Here is an 11,145-nt window from a genome sequence, read left to right as displayed (position 1 = left end):
CCACAGCCAGAAGCATAACCCTTCTGAGGAAATGAACAATTTAGCATTTTGAGGTCATGGGAGACTATGAGTTCTGCCCTCTGAAGATGATACTTTAGGAGTGTTTAGTATAAATGCAAATCTTACCAAAGAGTGGCATGTCAGCAGGGTTTGCAAGGACTCTTTTCCTTAAAAAAGCAAACCTAAGAACTGATATTTCCCAAACATTCAATTTTTCTGCTGTGCCAACCTGTAGGAGAATTTGATATGTGAAAAATTGAAAATCCAATGCAGATACATTTGAAAGAAAACAGAGCCTCTGCCATATATATATAAATGTGTGTGTGTGTGTGTACATATATATATATGTACACACACACACTTGCTTCTTGGTTCCAGTACATAAAAATGCATTAAAGTATGATTCACTTTACATATATGCAATTTACATATCACTTACTAAATACTCAGCTGTGGAAAATACTGAAGCACAGCTTCGCTACTGCGTTGGTCAGATCAGTCTACGGGTGCTATCAGGTACCCCTCACAGTTAAATATGGAATGGGAACAGGGTAGAGCTGAGTGCTGAAGCTAAAAGAGGTGGCAGAGCAGGGGGATGAGCAACAGTAACTGATGGCTCCTGGAAATGTTTTTGAGAACTATGGTGTAAGAGAGAGCCACAATTTGACAAAATACTCTATTTTTGGATATGCCAGAAGTAGAACCCAAAATGAGATCTCCCCCAAAAATTGTTTTCCTTCAGATAACAATGCAGTGACCCAGCTTTGTAAGCATTTTCTCTATTTGTTTGAAGAAGAATTTCAGTTTCAAATCGGAGGTGTTTGCGCAGATACAGTACGGGGTATCGAGCTCTGCCACAAGATAATAGGGATTCAAATCTTAACTCTTACACTATTTCCACTTAGAGAATGGTTGTAGAGTTAAATGACATAATATACATAAAGTACTTAGAACAGTGTCTGGCACAGTGGGAAGGCCCATATATATTAGGTATCATTATTATGTTCCAGTGGCTCCTGGAATATAAAAAAGTAAAAATTCTAAATAAGGTACCAGATTCTAACTCATTGCTTAAAGTTCCTTCTGGTATGATGTAAAGAGCGTGGGCTTTGCTGTTAGACCGGAGTTCTAACCATAGCTCCACCTCTTATAAGACCTGGTAACAGAGTAAAGTCTCTTCCTTCAGCTTTAGTTTCCTCATCTGTAGAGTGAGGGTAACGTGCCAGGCTGGGCAAAGTGACAAAGAAAGATTAATGCTAAAGTTCAATAAAGTTCCTAATATCTACCTTATGGATGCTTAATGTCATATCAGATTTTTATTGTACATAGTTATGGTACTAAGAGCCAAATTATACTCTATGTTATATCAAGATCTGTAAGACATGCTTTTTAAAGCATAAAATTTTAAAGCATGAAACTTGTTAGCAGCAAAGACCTGGAAATAATCTAGTTCAATCTCTTTTTTTTGTAAGACAGTGAACTAAAACCAAGAAAAGACATGTGTGTTGTTTCTGAAGGCCACATGGTTAGCTAGTGGCAGATTGGAAGCCACGAGTCTCTGACTGGCAGTCCAGAGCTGTTCCAGGTTTCTCCCATCGCTACATTCCTGTACAAGCCTCCTCACACAGGTAAGGCTTATTGTCACTGCTTGCCATTTAATCTGAATAGTGAAGGTCTTTGGTACTTTTAATTGCAAGTATTTTACATTTCATTTCTTCACCTCCAGGTGCTATAGATTTAAGACTAGTAGGTCTCTTTTATGACAAATATTTTTGTTTTCATGCAAATACTTTCGTGATACATCTCCATGTGTTTCCTGCTTGGTTGGGGTGCGGATGCAGTGTGAGGAATATGAAAAAGGGGGTGGCAGGTAGACAGCATTTGGAAAAGGAAATACAATGGGGTTCGTTCGTTTTCCCTTTGGCAAGAAAATTAAAGATCACTGTCTCATTTATCATATGGCAAATAGCATGAGATTTTTTAAAAATCTTAGAGTTAAGTATAATTATCACTCTATTTCCAGAGCCAAGATGAGAGAATGTTTATAAATTGAATTGCAGCCTGAGGTTTTTGTTTTGTTTTTTTGTAATTTTTTTTATATCTTTATTGATTTCATAGAGAAGAAGGGAGAGAGAAATAGAAACATCAATGATGAGAGAGTCATTGATCAGCTTCCTCCTGCAGGCCCCCTACTGGGGGTCGAGCCCTCAACCAAGGCATGTGTCCTGACTAGGAATCGAACCTCAATCTCCTGGATCACAGGTTGATGCTCAACCGCTGAGCTACCTCAGCCAGGCAGCCTGAGGTATTTGCATTGACAACATAGATGTTGGCATGGAAATAGTGATAAGATGTAGGATTACATTCAGTTCATCACGTGGCTATCTAGTTTTTATAGCATCTGTATGTTTAAATAATAAGTCTATATCAGAAATCAATACTTCTCAGTTCTATCAATTCAGTGAACAACAATAATAAAAAAGAGTAGTTAGCTTGAGGGTTCCCACTACCCTTCTTCCCAGTGACCTGATTTAATTTATCTTATTTTAAAACTTTTCACTCAGTAGACAACTGTATCTTTTAGCCAAAATAATTTTTGGACAGTTATCAAAATTCCTTGTGTGAGTCTTTGTTAACTTGAAGTCTCAATGATATGTGAGTCTATATATCGTAGAGGTACACTGAAGAACTGTGCATTTGAATCAGTGAATTTTTTAAAGCATGTTGAATATTCAAAGTGCTGGTATATTTCCCCCAGTATACTCAGTCTAACAATACAAATATGAGCCAAGCATACCACAATCATGTTATTGGGGAGAAAAAAGCCTTTATTTTATGTCTACATAACAAAAATTTATTGAATGCTTTACCACGTGCCAAGCACAGTATAATGTATTATACTAAGCAATAAGCATATTTACAGATGTATATTTATCAGAAGAGGGAGAAAGGAGCAGAGAAAGAGCAGTGAGATATCATTCAACTATTTAATTATTACAAAATTTGTAAACAATGTTGACTGAGAATTGGTTTTCCTCTGTCTTGCTTCTAGATAGGAAAGGAAATTGCATGGAACTCAGAAGTTACTTTCAGTGTTCATATTCTCTAGGTTTATTTTGCTCCTGGTTTTTAATTGGCATACAGTGAATTAAGCTTCTCTTCAAATGAGTATATAGGCTAGAAACCAGAAAAACACTTCTCATCATGAAACTTTATCAGCCATAGAATTGTTGTTTGTAGAAAACCTTAGAAGCTCCATTTCTGGAATCCTTTAGAGAGAGAAATGGACAGGGTGATGGTGCAATTCTGTAAATAACTTAGGCTCTGTCTCTGTCTAGCTCTTTGTTCAGTAAAGAGCATAGTGCATTCAGGGGGCTTAATAAATGTTAGATTATAAGTAACATTCTTACATAGCCTCTGGGGATAGAGTCCCAGTCCTAACAAGACTTTTCCAACTTTAATTTTCATGATTTGCTGCTGTGTAGGTAATAGTCATGAATTCAACAAGATCTATAAATGCTAAGTATTTTGTAGTCTCAATATGTCAAAGATAAGATTTCACCGAAAGTAGCATTATAATGAACACTATTGAGTACCTCTATGTGTGGATCTGAGGACGATCTATAGAATTTCATATAGGGCAAGCAGCATATGAAGTGCTTACCCAGGTTAATTTTAAGGCTAGATTGATTGGGAAATAAGATGAAATAGAAATAAGTAGAAAGATCATTATCCTCCAAGATGAAAGCTGCTGCAGGATTTATGGTGGAACAAAAGCAGAAAGGACCAGAACTAGTGAATTAGGCAAAAGTTCAGTATATATCAAACTGGTCATTTTGGTACTAATACATTTCTGAAATAATCCTCCTGCTTTAGACAATATATGAAAGAGCATAATGTGTGTAGATGGTGGTGAGATGTGATGCGTGTGTGCGTGTGTGTGTGGTTGGGGGTGAGGATTCAGAGGAATTGAAGTAGGGGTGAGGTTAATGTATCTTGTGGATTAATGTAGTCATACTATAACTGATGCAAAGAGAGAGTAGGTCGTAAATTGCTTCAAGGGAATCAGAGGGCAATAAGGGGCCCGGGCAGCCTCTCTGAATAATAGTTTCAGAGCATCTGCTGTTCAATATGGTTAGAACCTTTTAAAGCCCCATTGTATAACTCACTTGTCATTTGGCTTCAGGAAGAGATGACAGAACTGCCAGGAACATTCAGGAAGACATTTTTATTTTTTTAGGGAAGGGAACAAGCCAGCTGTTCTTGTTATATTGATATTTTAACAAATGCATTGATCTTCAGATTCTGAACATACCTGGGATTTAAAAATTTCATATATAATATGTTAAGGAAAAATACTGCCCTAGCACTGAAAAGAAAAAAAGGAAACCTGGCAGGTGGATTTACTTAGATGGCATGAGGTCATTTTGAAAATTAGGAAATACCCTGTTATATTTTCTGTGATGTGCTTCATTGTCTTTTCTCTGAGTTGCCCTTCATCTCAGAAATTAATTCAGAAATCTGACCTTTTCAAACCTTGTGGAAGAATCAGGTGACCAAAGCACCACTTGTGAGAAACCCAGACTTGGAGAAATACAGGTCGCACCCCATCTGCTCTCCTTGGACATCCCTCCCATCTCACATCAGCCACCTTCCATCCTGCCACACACTCCATCAGCCCTGTGAGTGAGCCATTTATGTTTGTTTGTTTTTTAATATATCTTTATTGATTTCAGAGAGAGGAAGGGAGAAGGAGAGAGAGAGATAGAAACATCAATGATGAGAGAGTCTTCATTGATCAGCTGCCTCCTGCACGCCCCCTACTGGGGATCGAGCCCGCAACCCTGCATGTGCCCTGACCAGGAATCGAACTATGATCTCCTGGATCCTAGGTTGATGCTCAACCACTGAGCCACGCCTGGCTGGGCGAGCCATTTATGTTTAAAGTTACCCAAAGTTCCCAGGATGATTGCCTTAGCACTCATCTAAGCTCTGCCTCTTCCAGTCTCTCTACCTTCGATCACTTAAAGAGATTTTCTAAGAGTTAAATCTGATTATTTTACTAATGCTCTTTAAAAACTTGGTGTCTATTCAATGCCTTTAACCATCTTAGCCGGGAGGTTAAGGTCTGAGTTTCACGGGCCTTCCAGCCTCATCACCCTCTACATCCCTACATGAACTTTATGATCCATTTCACGGATCTGAGTGCCATTCCTGAACTGCTTGCCATTCATGGATCTGTTTGCCATGCTCTTCCTTACGATTCTTGCTTTGTGATTGTTCCTTTCTCTGCCCTGAATTTCCTAGAGTTTTCCTACATTTCTCCTCTGTCAGATTAAATCTTACTCATCTGTTTCTAATGGCTTAGTTCAATTGTCATCTTTTCTAGGAAGCCTAGTGGAACAGTAGAGTTAATGATTCCCTTCTGTATGTGATTACAGTATTTTCTTCATTCCTAGCTGTTGTGCTTACAAATTCCGTGCAGTTATGCCTTGTTGTTGGTGGTGGCAGTTTTCTTCTCTTGATGTGGTGAGTTTGTTAAACCAAGAAACATGGCTTAGTTATTTCTGGATTGCTTAGGACCTAGCTTAGCCCTTCCTTATGGAAGGCATTTATTGATTGAGCACTGTCCCACAACAAGAGCTTAGGGTTTATACTTTTTAAGTTTTCTCTCTCTAACATTTACTCTTCTGTATCAGTCCCAGATGTGCAGTTTAAAAAAGTAGCCTAGTTTCACATCTCTGTGGTCAGTTCCTGAACTCCTTAAATCCTGCATATTTTGTCTTACGTGACTTACAGAGCTCATACTTCAAACCATGTTAAAGTGATCCCTTTCATGCTGGAACCAAATTTATCACTGTTTGCCTATTTTAAGTTCCTTATTTTTATACACCTCAAATGTCATCAATCTTGAGTCTCCAATCTAAGGCATTTTTCCTTTTGTTTTCTAGAGGCCATTCATTGGAGATTCTTCACTGAATGCCAAGTGTACTGCTAGGGATAAAACGGTGTCAGTCTTCTTCAAGCTTAGAGTCCAGATGGGAGATAGAAAAAGTAAACAGACAATGGCAATTCAATGGGCTAAGTGCTCATATACAAAAAAGAGGGATGCTATAGGAGCACATGGGTGGGAAATTTATCAAGATTCAGGGTATCAGCGAACACTGCCTGCGGGATGTAATGTGGACACTGAGATTTGAAGACTAAGTCATGGTTAGTTAAGAAAAAGTATAGGAGAAGACCATTCAAACTAAAGACAAGAGTAGCAGATGGAAATGCCATAGAATAAAGAGTATGCATAAATTCAGATTTTGACAGAATGCCAAGAGATGACACTTTACAGCCAAGACGCAGTAATCTTATATGCTGTTTCATGAGCCAATTTAAAATAGTTTAAGTTTACCGAGGAAAAGTGAGAAACAATTAGAGGTTATGAAAGCATTGGTCTACCTACATTTTCATTTTAGAAAGATCAGTTTGCCTGACATATGGAGAATGGGCTGAAGAAGGCACAAGTGAATGCTGGGAGACCGTCTAGGAGGTCACTGCTATCATTCAGATGATAGATGAGGGTAGGGTAACCTAAGAACTGGAAGTGGGAACGAAATCATAAGTATATGAAAAATACTTAGGAATCAAAATGGTGCCCCCATGATTGATTTAATATGAGGGAGGAGGAGAGGAAAGGGAAAGCTGAGGATTCCAGAGTCAAGAATGATGCTGGGGCATCATTTCTGGCTTGGGCAACTGTGCAGATGGTGGTTGTAATGACTATACTAAAAAAAAAAATGTAGCACCAGGTAATGGGGAAGATTATGAAATAGACTTTGGACATTTTGAAATTAAGGTGCCTTTGGGAAATACAAATGAAGATTTGTGGGTCTGTAGCTCAGAGTTAGAAGAAACATTTAAAAGCCATTAGCACTTAGATGTAATTGAAATCATAGGAGTGAGTTCACTAAAGAAGACAGAACACGGAGATTAGAGAACCTAGGACAGAATTGATGGGATGGGAGAAGAAGAAAGAATTCTCAAGAAAGACAGATGAAGGGCAGAGGACAACCAGAGCCATTTGAGGCCATGAAGTCTAACGGATCTGCATGGTTTCCAGAAGAGGGGGCCATCAGTGCCAAATGCTGCTGAGATATCAAGTGAGGTAAGGACTGAGCAATGTTCATTCCATCTAATTACAAGGAACACTTTGCTTTTAGTGGGGCAATGAGGGTGCAAGTCAGGTAACGGGATTAAATTGTGAATGAGAGGGAAGGAAGTGGAGACAGTGAGAAACACCTTGTTTGTGAGAAGTCGCATTGTGAAAAAAGACAGAAAGCAATTATTGGTTTTCACAAGTTTGCTGGTTCAGGGACACTTTCAACTCTGACTTTTTCATTGTTTTCATTCTGAACATTCTTTGCATACTTGGCATTTTTGTAGCGATTTCAGTCACTGATTTTAAAAACACACAGAGAAAAGTATCTAGTCTAGGGTTTGGAGGTTTCCAGACCAAGCCCCAAAGCCACTACTTCAAATGTGTTCAAATGTCTTTTTAGTAATATAACTGTTTTCTAAAAAAAAAAAAAAAAATGTCATGAATAATTTTAATATATTAAAAACAGAGTAACTCTGAGCTGCTCTGATTTAAGTAGGAATGAAGGGCTTGGATCCCCAAACTCAGTTCCCTCACCTAGTTTTCTGAGGTGGCCCCTCATAGGTATTTCTAGAGAAAATAACCCTATGGATCCAGGGAGCTCATGTTTAAAATCACCCCTTAACTCATGGATATTTAAAAGAGACTATCAGCCCGGCAATGCGTGGCTCAGTGGTTGAGCATCGACCTAGGACCCAGGAGATCAGGGTTCGATTCCCGGTCAGGGCAGATGCCCGGGTTGCAGGCTAGGCAGCCGATCAAATACTCTCTCATCATTGATGTTTCTATCTCTCTCTCTCCCCCTCCTTTCCTCTCTCTGAAATCAATAAAGATATGTTTTTAAAAAATAAAATTAAATTAAAAAAATAAAAGAGACTATCAGCCTCCTTGTTAGAAGTTTTCCCCACAGCTTTCTCTTGGATAATGACTGAGAAATGCTACTTGCTGTCAGCACATGTCCTAGGACAGAAAAAAAATAACAGATTTTTAAGATAATGGAGACCCTAGTGAAGTTTAAATCCAGCCAAGCACCCTTTAAATGGCACCTTAGTCTCAAAAATATCATCTTGGTAATTAATTCCTTTTCTTACCATATTCCTCTGCTTTGTTCTATCTATCCTGGCCGTTATTCTATAGAACCTTGGACAGCCAGGGCAGACAATGGGAGAATGAAGGTGAGGCCCTGCCAAGTCCTTTGTGGATGGCTCGGTCCATTGCCTCCCAGCTTCTTCGAGGATGACAAGGCATGTCAGCAGATGAAATTTGAATGGTGTCCCTGTTTTGACCAAGTATAAGCTATGTTGGGTTTTACAGAAATGACAGCAGCATAAGTAATAGAAAATAACAGATATTTATGCAGCACAGAGTGCATGAAAAACCTGCCCAGAGTGAATAGAGCTGAGTATTCAGGACTTCTTTGTGCATGTAACTGCTGCCTGGCAGCAAGAAAATCAATCTACTGCGGGAATAAATGCAGCCATGAATAAACAGAAAGGAAGAAAAACCACCTTGTACCAGAATAATAGCATATATGATGCCCTTACACAGTTTACACCCTTTCTGGCAAGCACAGGGAAACTCAGAAGAAAAAAGAGTAGAAAAGCAATCACATTACCCATTAGCAACTCTTCGATATAGGTATTGTTATCTTCATCTTCAAGAAGAGAAAACCGAGGTACAAAGAAATCGGGTGACAATGCCCCAAGTCACAGAGCTGGTAAGGGGAGAAGCCACATCATTTTCAAAATGTTCTCATTACAACAGTAAAATTCAACATTAGCATTCTTCAAAAATGTGACTAAGTACACACTTAACATGAGAACACAGGGCTGCCTTTCCTCATACTTATTCTTCATAGCAAGTTGTACATAAAGTACTATTCATGGTTCCCTTGTGTTTGTTGATTGAAACTTGGGTCAGCTTAAGAGTTGCATTTTTATAATGAAATCTCATCTAGTGAGTGGGAAGATCAGGATGATGGCAGAAGGTAAGATCTGAGGGGCTAATAAGAGTGCCCTCAACATATCCAACTCCAAGCAAAGAATTCTAAAACCACTGCTTGTGTTTATGCCATTGGAGCTTTACAAAAAGTCTTGAATTTTCCACCTTTGTCCCTTTTAAAAATGCAAAGATCTCTCAGCAAATTCAGTTAATTTGTCCTTTGTTCAGACTTTACTTATTTGTAATCTTTTATTGGGTACTTTAGCAGAAATTATCCAAATCCAAGGACTATGCCTTCATTCCTTGTAATGATGGCAGGCACAAAAGGTTTGTAAGAGAGCCCTTCTACTAATTTTCAAAAAAAATAAAATTCACATGTGAACAATTCATTAAAATACCTGGCTCTGTTACCAGGCAAATTCGAGGTGGCCCCCCCCCCCTTTTTCTCATATTCCCTGTCAAAGCACTCCTTCATAGCTATTCCTCTGAAAGACCACTCTCAATGACAGTTTCGAGTGGGTTTTATTAGGGTAAAAATATTGGAAGATGACTCCACATAGACAAAATGTCTTAGGAATGCTTGTGGTCCTCAGTTACCTCTTGAGGGAAGATTTACGTTACTGCCTCAGCTGTCCAAACCGCTGTCCAAGGTGCTGATACACTTTGCTTGGATGGTCATGAATGTTAAAGAAAACACCTTAGGAAATTCTGCACTATGATTCTATTTAGCATGTTGCTTGAATTGTGTCTGGGACATGCTATCCTAACAAGAAAGCTTTCACTTTAAATCAACTGATTGTCAGCAAAGGTGATTTGGCAATGTCTGGTAACATTTTGGTTGCCCAACATGGGAGTGGGAAGGAAGTGCAGGAATATTACTGACATCTAGCAAACGGAGGCTAGAATGCTGCAAAAGTATCCTGAAATGCACAAGACAGATCCCACCCACACACCACAAAGCACTATGCAGCCCAAAATGTCAATAGTGCTACAGCTGAGAAACTTTGCTTTTAATAAATCTCCAGAGAATGGGACATTACTGCTGTCTTTCTTCTACCATGGTGAGTTAGCTGGGTCCTGATGTCAGACAGAAAAGCTTCTAAAGAAAGGCACATCGTGGTTAAGGGTTTGAGTTCTAGTCAGATAGAAATGGATTTTACTCCTAGACCTGCCGCTTAGCTCTGTGATCTTAGATAAGTTACATAACCTCTCTACAAGTCAGTTTTCTCAGGTGTAAAATTAGTAATGGTATTCCTTCATTAGGCTGCCATGAAGGATCAGCACATGCACACAAAATGCTTGACAGAGACTCTAAGAAACACAAGCCTCTATAACTATGATGATATCCTACAGGGAGGGTTTTATCAACTCCCCGTTCAACATATTCAGGTCAGACAGAGCTATGTCCTGATATAAACTAGACCCAGAAGCATAAACCAAATGACACTCTTCAGTCCACTTTCTAGTATTAACTATTTCTTAGCCCACTGTTACTGCCACGAACACTGTTTTCCAAAAGGGGACTATGCGGGTGAGAGTGGTAGGATGAACATGGCTAGTCACTCATTCATCATCACCCCTGGCTGGGCTTGCAGCAGGAGGAAGATGAGAATGAGTAGGTTTGATACGAAGGTGAAAAAAAGATGACTAAAAGTTGACTTCCAATCAAATACTGAAGGGACTGATCTAGAAGGGGGGAAACAAAGACATGGACCACAGAGAAGCTTATAAAAAAGGAAATGATGACGTGACAGAGAAATAAAGCCAAAGTTCAGAATGTTTTATGTCATTTCCAAGAGGAGACCACTTCTGGGTGGCAAAAGTTTTGAGGAGGTGGTGCTATTGGCCTGGACCTGAAAAGGTAGGAGTGGTTTTGGTAGGTGGAAATTTGGGGTGGGGGATCTATCCAGATAGAAGTGATGCTGGACCACTTAATCACACAGAAGCAATAAAACATGAGGCACATGGAGGATGTGATTTGGTAGAATATGGCAGGCACTTCAGTTGTGCATGGTGAGATGTCTATGACTACAGGGGGGGGACTGATTGTAGGGGGC

The sequence above is a fragment of the Miniopterus schreibersii genome (assembly GCF_964146895.1).
Source record: "Miniopterus schreibersii genome assembly, chromosome: 2".
NCBI classification, from domain to species: Eukaryota; Metazoa; Chordata; class Mammalia; order Chiroptera; family Miniopteridae; genus Miniopterus; species Miniopterus schreibersii.
The sequence above is the reverse complement of the archived record's forward strand: the minus strand, read 5'-3'. Positions refer to the sequence as shown.